The 13,444-nt window shown below is 53.0% G+C and overlaps 1 long non-coding RNA gene across 1 annotated transcript; it reads right to left on the reverse strand.

Annotated features, from left to right (window-relative positions):
* Positions 1-1,937: 1,937 nt before the first annotated feature.
* LOC135361805 (uncharacterized) lies at positions 1,938-13,168 on the reverse strand. Its single transcript, XR_010405828.1, has 5 exons — positions 13,005-13,168; positions 10,240-10,340; positions 3,890-4,043; positions 3,632-3,749; positions 1,938-2,946 (listed from the first exon to the last, which is right to left on the reverse strand). It is a non-coding gene; the product is annotated as an uncharacterized LOC135361805 (long non-coding RNA).
* Positions 13,169-13,444: the final 276 nt, after the last annotated feature.

Consider the following 13,444-nt stretch of genomic DNA (forward strand, 5'->3'; position numbering starts at 1 on the left):
CCAACATCAGACTCCATACTCAGTGCTGAGTCTGCCTGAGATTCTCTCTCTCCCTCTGCCTGCCACGCTTTCTCTCTCTCAAATAAATAAATCTTTAAAAAAAAAGATGCACCTGGGCGCCTGGGTGGCTCAGTTGGTTAAGCCACTGCCTTCAGCTCAGGTCATGATCCTGGAGTCCTGGGATCGAGTCCCGCATTGGGCTCCCTGCTTGCTCAGCGGGGAGCCTGCTTCGCCCTCTGACCCTCCCCCCTCTCATGCTCTCTCTATCTCATTCTCTCTCTCAAATAAATAAATAAATAAATCTTAAAAAAAAAAAGATGCACCTAATGTCTAAGAGACACTCTTTAGAAAGACACATAATAGGGCGCCTGGGTGGCTCAGTTGGTTGGGCGACTGCCTTCGGCTCAGGTCATGATCCTGGAGTCCCAGGATCGAGTCCCGCATCAGGCTCCCTGCTCGGCAGGGAGTCTGCTTCTCCCTCTAACCCTCCTCCCTCTCATGCTCTCTGTCTCTCATTCTCTCTGTCTCAAATAAATAAATAAAATCTTTAAAAAAAAAAAAAGACACATAATATAGGTTGAAAGGAAAAGAATGAGGGAAGATACGTGATGCAAACAGTAACCATAGCAAGCTGGAGTGGCTATACTATCAGGCAAAATAGACTTTTAAGACACAAAATTTACTAGAGGCAAAAAGGGACATTTTATAATGATAAACATCAATTCATAGGAAGTTATAACAATTGTAAGCATATATGCACCTAACAACAGAACCTCAAAATATAAGAAGTAAACTGCAACAAAATAAAAGGGAGGGAAAACAATTTAACAATAATAGTTGCAGATTTCAATAGCATATTCTCAACAATGGACGGAACTAGTCAGAAAATCCCCAGGAAGGCTTTAAGGCTTACATAATGTTATCAACCCAGCTTGACCTGACATCCGTAGAGCACTCTACCCAACAACGAAGAATGCTCAGGCATTCTTTTCAAGTGCACAAACGGAGAGGGATATTCCTCCCTTTGCATGACGAGATGGGAAATGAAACACTCCCTAGAAGTTCAGTGAGCAAACTGCTTTCAGCTTCACCCGCTTACAAGCACAATCAAGTTTTCAAATTGAAAACTCCTGCATGTGAAACAGAGTCAAGAAACTGTTAAGGTTTTTGTTGTTTTTGTTCTTTGTTTGTTCTTGTGGGGTTTTACCCCATTGCAGTCTGGACAACACTTTGTCCCTGTCCCCCAGGCACAGCACTCTTCAGTTTACAAACCCTTTCACCAAGATCCTTTCCCTCACTGGCTCCTCATAGCACTCCTGTAAGGAGGCATTTGGTGTATCACCTTCAATCTTTCTTTCTTTTGTACCTGTTACTCCTTTAAACAAACAAACAAACAAACAAACAACACTAAGACTCAACTAAGACAAGTGATCTGATAAGCTCCGAGGCGGCATTGTCAGAATTTGAGTCCAAAGTCCACACTACAAGAATTACAAAATACACAAAGCATGAATTTTTCTTCTTAGCCCCTGGTGTCTCAGAAACTAGATAGGTTCCTTTTGACTTATACTTCATGACACTTACCTAACCCACTCATTCAACAGAGCCAAGAGAGCACCACCAGTTCATGGATTAATCCAGAGATTAGCAAACTATAGCCTGCAAGCCAAATCTGGCCCACTGCCTGTTTTTGTAAATAAAGTTTTATTGGAACACAGTCATACTTATTCATTTACTTGCTGTCTGTGTCTGTTTTCATGCTACTAAGTCAGAGGTGAGTAATTGCAACAGCGACTGTATGGCCTAAAATATTTACTATCTGGCTTTTTATAGAAAGTTTGTTGATCCCTTGATTAAGATAACTGGCTGGGAATTCACCATCCCACTGCCCTTTCACTTCTTAGTCCAGCATTTCCTGCTCCCAGCCCACGTCCTCACCACGGTCAGATGCCTGACGAGTTCAGTGAAATTGGGGTTCTCATGGTAACTGGCCAGGACCTCTGACTCCACACGTCACCCAGCCACCTCCAGCACAACCTGGGGCTGCTCCACCTCAAAGAGATGCACACAGCCAAGGCCTCTCAGACCCCAGAACAGCACCTGGGGTCAGGAAGTGAGAAATTCAGCAGCCTGCATCTGACAGAGGGCACCCAGATGTGCGTGTGGCAGGCGGGGGGGGGGGAATGTGAGTGTGCCCAGCAATACCTCAACACAGAACTCCCTGAGCACTGGACGCACATCAGGTGGCAGGGACAGGTGTCCAGACAGGTGCTCAACCAGTGGTGTCAGGTCCTGGGGCTCTACATCACTTAGCACTGAGGGCTGCAGGGGGCAAGAGATCAGAGATCAAGGAGGAAGCAGGCCAAAGGAGGGAGATCTGGGCTCAGGGAGGGGACATTGAGAGCTGCCAGTGAAATCTCAATCCAGAGGAACTGGGCAAGGCTGGATGGGCAGGAAGGGCGCATCCCAGGAAACAGCCAGGTACAGGAAGGGAGGGTGGGCATCTGAGGCACGAGGATCCACCTGCAGTCTCGGGTCTCTAGGACTGGAAACCTGGCAAGGTGAACCTACAGTGTGCCTGCTTCTAATGTTCCCTGAAGTCAGGAGGTCCAGTGAGGTGACCCCAGGACAGATTTGCAGCCTGCATTCTCTGGGGGCAAATACTTGGAGGGGTAACCCCAGGATATGTTCCATAATCTCTGGAGCTGGACCACCTGAAAGAATAACAAGAGGAGTCCCCAGCCTGTGCCGGCTAAGCCAGGGTACTCTGACCTCGAGCCGGCCGCTGAAGTCCAGTTCAATGAGTTCAAAGGTGGCGATGAGCTCTCCGGCTGCCCTGGGCCCCTTCCTTAGGGGGAAGAACTGCAGCTCAGGGCGTTGGTAAGGGTCTTCCATCAACTTTACCCTTGGGGCAGCCAGTGACCTGCCCAGGAACACAGCGGGGCCCTGTGGAGAGCAGGGCAGTGAAGACAAAAGTAGAAGACACTCAGGAGCCAGGGGAGGGGGGCATCAAGATGAGGAGTGGGGGCGCTCAGGGGTGGAAACGCAGGTGGGGCCCAGGCCACACTCACAAACTTATTGTGGTCAAAGACATTGACGAGCACTAATGGAGGCTCCTCCTGCAGATGCTCCCTCCTCCCGTCTATGATCAACTGATCAAATACCAAGAGCTCATCCCACAGGGGGCTCAGTGTCTGCTCCAGGACCTTGGGGGCTATGCAGAGAGGGAGTCAAAGGCAGGCATCCGAAGAATCTCCCAACATACATCCCAGGTGAGCATTCTTGCCCTGAAGTAATACTTTAAGCAGCTGTTTATCACAAAAGGAGGGAGAGTGTGATAAAGATGAGAGTGCCCTTCAGACTGGGGTTAGAGCCTGCCCTCCCAGCCTGGTCCCCCTAACTGTAATCTGCCGCCCTTGGGGCTAGTCCTACAGTCAACCCCAGAAAACAATTCCTCACCCTGAAGGCCCTCCAGTTTTCTACGACCCCCTAAATCAGGGCAGTCCAAACCAGTATCCTGTCCTGAAAATCCAGGGCAGGAAGAGAGACTTAGGGCCTGAGGAAATGCTCAGCCTTTACCCCACATTGTCTCCCGGAGCCCCCCCAACCCACATCCCAGTTCAGCCCTCACCCGTGTGGTCTGGCACTGGGTAGAGATGAGGACTCGAGCAAAGGGGTCTGAAAGCCGACTGTCATCTGCTGCCAACACCCCTCGGGCCTGGTACAAGTGAGCTCGGAGCTGGAAGTAGCTGAAGTAGGGTGGGGAAAATACAAAGATGTTTGCTCAGGGGACCACTGGAGTCCCTGACCCCAGACCCCTCCCCCCTGCCCCCAGCTGGGCATCTAGCCTCACACCTCGGGCGAATATCGAGCTGGGCCCTATACTCACCATCCTGGTACAGGTGGTGTGGCAGCCCCTCGGGGGGCTCGGGCAGCAGGTCCCCAGGGGAGCTCTGAGGTGCAGCCTTGGCTTGCTTACCCGGCCCCAGCCACAGAAAGAGCTCCAGCTTGGCACAGACCTCACCAGGAGCTGCCCCAGGTGCCTATTGCAGGGAGGTGGCATGTTAGCGTCTGCCTCTTATTACCCCAGCTAGACCAGCCCCTGCTCCCCCAGGCCATGCCCATACTCTCTGTACCGATAGATCATTCCCCGATGCCAAATCCAACGAGTACTCCCTGTACCCTACCCTTTCATCCCACTTCCTGCCCTCCATCCAGTACCCCATTACCCTGAACACTCCCATTCCCTAGTCTTCCTGCCCCAACACCATCACTTCCTATACCAAACCCCACACTCCCAAACTGTGTACTCCCACACCCCACACTTACCTCCTCGGTCCCCTCCGTCCCAACACATTTAGATTCCCTGTCCCCTACCCCAACAGTTGTCACAGCTCCTCAGCACTAGGGACCCCTGTTGGCATCTATTCCAGGGACACCTCAGTTAGAAACATTTTGCCCCAAACCAGCTGTACTTATAAGGAACTGACTAGTCACTCTCCCATCTTCACTACCTGCCCGTCTGTCGGAGCCCAGGCAGCCAAACGGCCAGTGTAGGCCCAGAGCTCTCAAAACTTGGTGTTTGTTGGGCGCCTGGGTGGCTCAGTTGGTTAAGCGACTGCCTTCAGCTCAGGTCGTGATCCTGGAGTCCCAGGATCGAGTCCCGCATCAGGCTTCCTGCTCGGCAGGGAGTCTGCTTCTCCCTCTGACCCTCCCCCCTCTCATGCTCTCTCTCTCTCTTATTCTCTCTCTCAAATAAATAAAAAAAATCTTTAAAAAAAAAAAAACAACTTGGTGTTTGTCTCACATCAAAGTGGACCTAGGTAAAGGTACAACCTCTTTTGGCTTTTGGGATAACTGAAAAGGTATACTTTTAAAAATTAAAATAAAACATTTTTTAACTTTAAAAAAAGTTCTTTTAATTGAAAAAAATTTTAAATAAAGTTTTTTCACTAAAAAAAGACTTTGGGGACCCCTTGTAGGGAACCACAGGCCTCTACCCTGTGCCCCTCACTTCCACCCTCAGAGCCTCACCCCACTCCAGTCTCCAGCAACCCACACCCCCTCACTGTGAGCAGTAGACTCTGGATCCTCCCACAGTCCCAGCCCCGTTCCTCCTCAACCACAGAGAACAGCACATCCTGGGCAGGGATCTGGGCCCAGGCCACGAGGCGCCGCCCACTGAGCATCCAGACCAGCACATCTGGGAGGGGTGGCTGGGGCTGCGGGCAGAGAACGGGGTCATGGAGAGAGCTGAGACCACCTGCTCCCACAGCTTCCACTGGACAGATGGACAAAATACCCAACATAGCCCTGACACAGACCCGTAAACCCCAGATCCATGTGGCCATCTGCCTCCTAGACGTCTCTCCCCTGGATGCCCCACAGGCAACCTCAAAGACCAACCTGACTTCTTTGTGTGTGTGTGTGTGTGTGTGATAAAATATGGGTAGCATAAAATTTACCACTGCAACCATTTTTAAGTGTACAGTTCAGTAGTAATTGTTGTGCATCCATCACTGTTGGGCAACCATCACCACCAGGGTATTCAGGGTAGGGAAATGGTGGCCCGGTGTTACCTCCTGGGCCAGGAAGCACAGTTTTGCCAAGAGCTGCTTGGCCAGTGCCACCTTCTCTTGCACATTGCCCTGTCTCAGACCCCATAGAAGCCTCAGTCCTTGCTTTGCCAACAGGTTCTGGAAGGGCATGAAGAAAACATGAGTGGAGGGCCCCAGCTAGGTGCCCCAGGTCCCCCTTCCCCAGACCATACCAGGCTATGCACCAGCAGTTTCTCTCGGCAGCGATCCAGGGCGTTGGGCCAGGTCATTGTCCTGCGCTCAGCACCGTGGCAGAACTGTTTGCAGCGAGCAGGGGCAGGCATGGCAGGTGGGAGTCAAAGGAGGGAACGCGGACCCTTGGGGGCCACCTCCCTCAGAGCAGGCCTCCCACCCGCAGACTTCCTCACAGCCCCTCTCTCTCACGTTCCTAAGCCAACCATGGCTTCTGTATGTGGACCACTCCCCAATTCAGAGGCCAGCCTCCCCTTGGAGCCCCAGAATGCACTAGTATGTAACTATCTACTGCCTGGCTACTCAAGGCTGGCCCAGGACCAACAGCATTACAACCACCTAGTTAGAAACACAGCACCAGCCCCGCCCCAGACCTGCTGCTAGAACCTGCATGCTTATTCCCTGGCGGATTCCAACGCACACTAAAGGCTCAGACGGGCTGTGCCTGACAGTCCCCAAATTGACCAGTGGTAGCTCAAACCAAGTGCACGATTTCCAATTACCCCCCACCCCCCAAAAACCCTGTTTTACTTCAAAACTTCAGAGAAACCCTTCACTGCTTTCTTTTACTCACATTCCACATCAATCCACTGGCATATTATTTAGGCTCTACCTTCAAAATATGTTCAGCATCTGACCACTTTTCTCCTTTCCTAGCACCACCCAAGTCCAAGCCACCATCATTTCCCACCTAGGACTACTGCAACAGCCTCCTAGCTGTTCTTCCCATGTCTGCTGTCCACTCTTCCCCCCCGCCCGCCACGCCCGAATAGTCTCAATACAGCATCCAGAGTGATCTTGTCAACACTTTTCCAGACTATTTCACTCCTCTCCAGAGGTTTCTCATCTCAGAGTAAACAACGGAATTCTTCAAAAGGCCCGACATAATCAGGCTCCCTTGACCTCCCTGTCCTCATCAAATACTACTCTCCCCTCATGCACAACCCAATGGTCACACAGGCTGTTCTGCTCCTCCAGGAATACACCAGCCCATCACCACCTCCAGGCCTTTGTATTAGCTGCTCCCTCTGCTAGAATGTTTAGCCCCTGGATCTTTGCATGGCTCACTTCCTGTCTCCATTCAGGCCTCTCCTCAAATGTTACCTCCTCTCAGACTGTTCCTGATCATCCCATCTAAATAGCCCCGGCCACTTTCTCTATCCTCATAGTCTGCTTTATTTGTCTCTCCAAATAAAAGGTAATAGAAAGTTCCTAGGGCAGGGACTTCATTCTGATTACCACTGTACCCTCAGGCCCTGGCACCTAATCGATGCTGAAAAAATATTTCCTGGGTAAAGTAAAATGATTTTTTTAAAGATTTTATTTATTTATTTGAGAGGGAGAGAGCACAAGTAGAGGGGAGGGGCAGAGGGAGAGGGAGAAACTGACTCCCTGTGGAGCAGGGAACCCAATATGGGGCTCGATCCCAGGACCCCGGGATCATGACCTGAGCCAAAGGCAGACACTTAATGGACTGAGCCACCCAGGCACCCCAAATGATTTTTGAGACATAATATTTTGGGCCCTTTATGACCCATGATGATTTCTTTTTTTTTTTTATGAAGATTTTTATTTATTTATTTAACAGAGATAGAGAGCACAAGTAGGCAGAGCGGCAAACAGAGGGAGAGGGAGAAGCAGGCTCTCCGCCGAGCAGGGAGCCCGATGCGGGGCTCGATCCCAGGACCCTGGGATCATGACCTGAGCTGAAGGCAGCCGCTTAACCAACTGAGCCACTCAGGTGCCCCCATGATGATTTCTTAAGTTTTTATTATGGAAATTTTAAAAAATATATAAAATAAATAACTCCAAGGATTTTTCACCTAATACTGCTCCCAGAGCTTACACTTTTAGCTTACTAATGCTCTTTGCTCCCAAGACTTCCATTGGTAGAAATAATCAACAAAATAAATCTTGAGTCAAATCTTATCTTTTTTTTTTTAAAGATTTTATTTATTTATTTGAGAGAGAGAGAATGAGAGACAGAGAGCACGAGAGGGAAGAGGGTCAGAGGGAGAAGCCGACCCCCTGCTGAGCAGGGAGCCCAATGTGGGACTCGATCCTGGGACTCCAGGATCATAACCTGAGCCGAAGGCAGTCGCTTAACCAACTGAGCCACCCAGGCGCCCTGAGTCAAATCTTCTTGATAAGATTTAGATCTGTAAGACTGGATTCACGGAAATTGGATCTGATAGAAATAATAGCCACAAAAGAAAACCACACTGGCCAAAGCTATAAATAGTGAAATATGATATAGACAAATCTTTCATTGAAATTTCCTTGCCAAAGAATAATTTCAATAATAAAATAATTTTAGTATAGTGAAAATAGAAACAGTGTAATTGCACTGTATAGAAAATCAAGCAAGGAATTAAATTGGATTAAGGGTGGTTACTCTTTGGGAGATGTAGAGAATGTAGACAGAGAAAAGATACAGTGGAGCCCTGGGACATAATCACACAAACATTTGCAATATGTACAGTACAAGAAGAGAGAGGGAGCCAGCAAAAGAGAAGGAATGGCAAGGGAAGCAGAAGGAAAACCAGGGGCATGGAAGCCAACAGCAGAGTCTTTCAAGAGGAGGGTGGGGTCAACTGCGTCCACTGACACTGAGAGCAGAAAAGTGTCCACCTACAACCCACCTACAACCAGGCCCTTGACTGAGTCCTCCTTTCACCCTACCTCTGCATGCTGGAGCTCTCCAGGTCCTCAGATTTCTTTTTTCTCTGCTCCCTAGGTAATCTTATCCAGTTCCATCTATGTGTTGAAAGTCTCCCCAGAACTCAACTCATACAGCTAGCTGCCTAGCAGACATGTCTGCTTCTAAGTCTAATAAACATCTCAAAGTTAACATACCCCAAATGAGCTTCTGATATTCCCTTTGTTCCCATCAGACTTTCTCCCTCTTGTTTTCCATCACTCAGTAAATAGCACCATCTATATAGTTGTGCAAGCCAAGATTTTGAGAGTCATTCATGACTCTGCACATTTTCCTCATCCCCTATACTTTCCATTCACAAGTCCTGAGGTGTCCCCTCCAAAGTTCAAATTGCTCTTGAATCCATTCATGTCACTTTATGTCCACTGCAACCACCCTAGATTCATCATTATTGGTCACCTGGATTATCACAATGCCCTCTTTAGTAATCTCTTTGCTTCCTCTCTTATATTATCCCTCTGCCACCAACCCTTTTTAAGGATAAGTTAGAGCATATCCCTTCTCTTTTCAAAACCATCAGTGGCTCCTGATCTAACTCAGAGAAGCCAAGGTCATTATAATGGCCAATGAGGCTTCCACATGCCTCTCCCCACCATCATCTTCCTTCCCCACCCCACCCCCACACCCTGCAGCCTCATCTACTCTGCTCACTCTGCTGCAGTCACATTGTTCCCTTCCTTCTCCTCAAACACACCCAGCATGTTTCACCACAGTGCCTTTGCTCATGCTATCCCTTCTGCCTGGAACACCCTTACAGATACAGCTTGCGCCTTCAGTTTCTTCATGTCAACTTCACAATGGCCTCTCCTTGCCACCCTTTCTAAAATTGCAACACTTCTAATATTTCCTAGCTTTGTTTTCTCCCTAACACTATCCTTATCATAATTCTTATATGTCTTCCTTGCTGTTTACATGTTTCTTATCTGTTTGCATCCAACTCCCATCCTATCCCCCACCAGAATATAAATTTCAGGATTTTTTGTCAGCAAGAATGCTTTTTCACTGTTATTCCTGTACCTAAAACAGTGTCTGGCATGGTAAGTGCCATAAATATTTATTGAATAAATGGATTAATAAATCTTTTGAGAAGAGGATCAGAAAAACACTCAAGTACCTGGAGCAGGTTATAGAATTCAGGGCAGTGAAGGTCAAAGATGGAAGTCACTAGAACAAGTACATGTGGTTACAGTAATGACCTGGTAACTAGGGACCAGTTGATGCTGCAGGAGAGAAAGTGGACAACTGCAGAGCTAATTCCTCTAGTAGGTGAGAGATGAAATCAAGATCACAGCCATGGCTATGGGAGCAGGGACCCTTCCTCTGCTGTAGCAGGAGGGAGAGTGAGCAGATGGATGCAGAGCTGGCAAGGCGGTTGACTGGATGGAGGAAGACGAGGCTCCTATTTTCTCCATGAAGAAGGAGGGGAAGTCAGTAGCTGGAACAAGTGTGGAGAAAAGAAGCAAGGGAGATTCTGAGGGGAGGGCAGGTAAGGGAGCTTAGGTCTCTAGGAGAGGGAGAAAGGGAGCCTACTGGAGGGCAGTGGCCTAACCCCCAATAATTTCCATCAAGTTCCCTTGATATAGATAATCATCTCCTTCTCATTCTTCTGTAAAAGTGCTGAGCAAACGCAGCTTCCAGTCGCCCTTGGCTCCAAACAGCCACCGCGAGCCTCCCTGACCCTGGTATTTGGCGCAGTGACCCGCCACACTGAGGCGGAGGCCCCCAGCTCACCTGCTCCCCGCTACCAGCTCTTCCAGCGCCTGTTTCAGCCGTGCGTAGGCGCCAGGCCCCGGCCTGCGCTGCAGAATCTCAACTTCCTGCAGCCCCTGGTCCTGCGTGCAACAGGGCCGAGGGTCAGAGTCACGAGTCCCACCTCTTTTAGAACACCCCCCGCCCCCCGCAAGCCCGGCCCACTCACGGCCGCACCTCTGGGCCCTTTGCTTCTTTAGCCTCACCCTGTTCGTGGTTCCTTTTTTCTAGCTCTCTGCTGGCTCCACGTCTGGGGGGCTGGACCCCCAGTAGCTTTACCCACGTCCTTCGCCCGGCCCCTTCCTGGGTGTAGCAGCCGTGAAGCCCTGTCTTCCCACAATTTCTGGCCTCAGTTCGCCCAGAGCTGTCCTCTTTGGCTCTCCAGCCTTGCACCTGCGAGGTGCTGGCTCCCCCGTGCTCTACCTATTAGCCTCGCCCCAGAGCTCCCTTCAAAGGCCGCCGTCTTCCCGACACCCCTACGTGCCGGCCTCTCCCTGTGGGCGCCCGCCTCGCCCTCACCAGCCTCTCGGCCACTTTCCGCACGCAGTTAGTGCTCTGCGGGCGCCCCGTGTGATCCTCCCAGCGGCTCCACACGCGCACGCACGGCTTGCGGTGACGCAGGGGCACGCACAAGTAGGGCCTGCGCGGGGCAGAGGAGAGCAGAGGGGGCGAGGGGCAGTCGTGGGCCGCTAGGGACCTCCCAACGCCCTCCTTCCAGCCACCAGGAACACTCACCCGTTGCCGTCCGTGGGCTCAGGCCGGTGGGCAGGGGTCCCTAGCTCCTCCTCCTCCACTGGCCCGACTCCCACATCCGGCTCCAGCAGAGGCCGTGCTTCCACGCCCTCCGCTCCCTCCCCGGCCCTGGACCCTCGGCCCAGTTGCTCCTCCCGGCAGCCTGCGCGGCCTGCCAGAGCAGCAAGGGTCAGAGGGCACCAGGCTGAGGGGCTGACCCCTCCTTCACACCTCCTCTGCCTCAAAAAAATTCAGAACCCACCCCTTACTGAGGGCCAACTGTCCCTTCCAGGGGCCTAAGTCCGGAACAAGAGTCACCATCCTCAAACCCGTGACCCTCAGGGGTCCAGCTAGGCCACACGCCAATGGAGATCTCGAAGCTGATGGGCTGGGAGGCCAAGGCAGGGTCAATCATGGTGGCCTCGAAAAGCACACCAAAGAGCAGGAAATCTTGCAAGGGCGCCAGGGCATTCTGAGGAAGGAGGGTCAGTCTGCAATCAGCCCCCACCTACCCAGGTTGCGCCCCGGACTTTGCTTGGCCACAATGCCCACCGAAAGATATGGCAACCAAGGCCTAGATAGGTCACTACAAGTATCCGCTGACTGGTCAGCCCCCTCCCCACATATGTATATTCACAAGAGCACATGTATACACACACTTTATCCAGACCCCAAAATTCAGACTCCACTTCCTGCGTTAAATGCCTGGGGGCCAGTTACACACCCCAGAGCTGAGAGTGACCCTCTGGCTTTGCTAAACCCCAGCCCAGACCTCTGGCAGAGGCAGCAACTCCTCCACCTCCACCTCCATGGCACTAGGAATCTCAGGACCATCTCCACTGGAGCTGGCATCCAGGTGCTGTGGGATCCCCGCTGGGGTCTGGCCCCCACATGGCTTTCTTCTTTTTCATGAGCCGGGACAATCTGGGTCCCTGTGGGGCCTGGGGAGGCTCAGGTTCAGCTCTCCCTTTGGACACTTCCATGGACACGGCCACCAGCAGGAGGCCACGGAACCAAATGCCTTGGCCAAGGCCTTCATTGAGACTTTGAAGACCATCCTGGAGCCCCCCGCTGGGGGGAGAGCCACAGAGAGGCACCCATGCCAGGCGAAGGTGGGGTTAAACCCCGCTGTGGGGGACAAGAACAGCGTTTTGGAGGGGAGCATGGGGCAGATAGGTACCAGGTCAGTCTATGCAGCACACCCTTATCTCCTGCAAACCCAAGGAGGCGGGGAGTCGGATTGGGCCTTGGCGGTTCCGAGAGGGAAGTCTGCGAACAGCTGCGGACCGACAGCTACGGACCAAGACCCGAGAGCCACTTCTAAACCAGTCCAGCTCCCAAAGACGCTAGGGACAAAGGAGCTGTGGCTCTGGGGCCAGAGCCAGCGCCGTGGGGGTGGAGTCACGATTGGGCCGGAGCCGCGGGTGATCCCTTGAGGGTCTGGGTAAACCGATGATGTATGTGACTGGGATTGCTCCTGTACGTGTACTTCTGTAGGGAGAGCACAGCTGGCGTGGTGACTGGAGAGGCAGCTGTACTAAGGCTTTTGTCACCAGCGGCAACCCGAGAGCGGGGTTTGTAGTCTGGGGGCAACAGGTGAGGCTCCGAAGGGAGGGGCCGGCCTGGAGCACAGGTTACCGGGGGTGGCCCGAACTCTACGCGGAGCGGGGGGTCTCCGGGGTGGCGTTTGCCGTCGGGCGCGGGACCCAGGGCAGGCCGGGCCAGGCGGAGGCAGCAGGCGCTGGCTAAATGCGCTCACCCGCGCGGCCCGGGTGTGAGATCTGCCTCAGGTCCAGCACGCGCGTGGCGACGGCCGCATCGACCAGGGGCGCGTCGTCCCTCAGCTGCAGACGGAGCCCGCGCGTCGGCGGCGGGAAGAGCCCCACGAAACTCAGGGGCTCGTTCCACTGGGGCGCCGCCGCCTCGCCGCGCACGGACGTCTCGCCCTGAGGGCCGCCGCGAAGGCCGGCGGAGAGGGGTCGGTGCGGGACCAGCGCCCGACGGGAGGGACTTACCTGCTGCCCCAGGAAAGACACGCGCACGTAGGGGTCCAGGAGGACGCGCTGGGCCTGCAGGGCGCGGGCCGGACTCCGCAGCAGCCCCGGGCGCAGCGCCCGCAGCCCCTCTGCGCGGTCCACGCGCACGCGCAGCCGCGCCCACGGCCTCTGGGCCGGCACCCGCGCGGCAGGAGCAGGTTCTACGCGGGCAGGACGCTGAGGCCGGGGGGGTGCCGCCGTCTCGGCCCCTCCCCCTCTCTGCCTCCCGGAGGCCACGCCCGGTCCTCCTTTCCCCCTCCCCCTCCCCACCCGCCCTCACCCCAGCTCACTTCTCGATGTCCGAACTGTGCCCGGGGCCCGGGGCTGACAGCGGAGGGGGCAGGCCCCCGCGCGCCCGCACGGACAAAGTGACCTTGACGAAGCCTTTGGTCCCGGCACGGGTGTCCCGGGGATCGTGC

This window comes from Mirounga angustirostris, unplaced genomic scaffold (genome assembly GCF_029215605.1).
Source record: "Mirounga angustirostris isolate CCGP_5_RB_7025 unplaced genomic scaffold, mMirAng1.0.hap1 SCAF_10, whole genome shotgun sequence".
Taxonomy (NCBI): Eukaryota; Metazoa; Chordata; class Mammalia; order Carnivora; family Phocidae; genus Mirounga; species Mirounga angustirostris.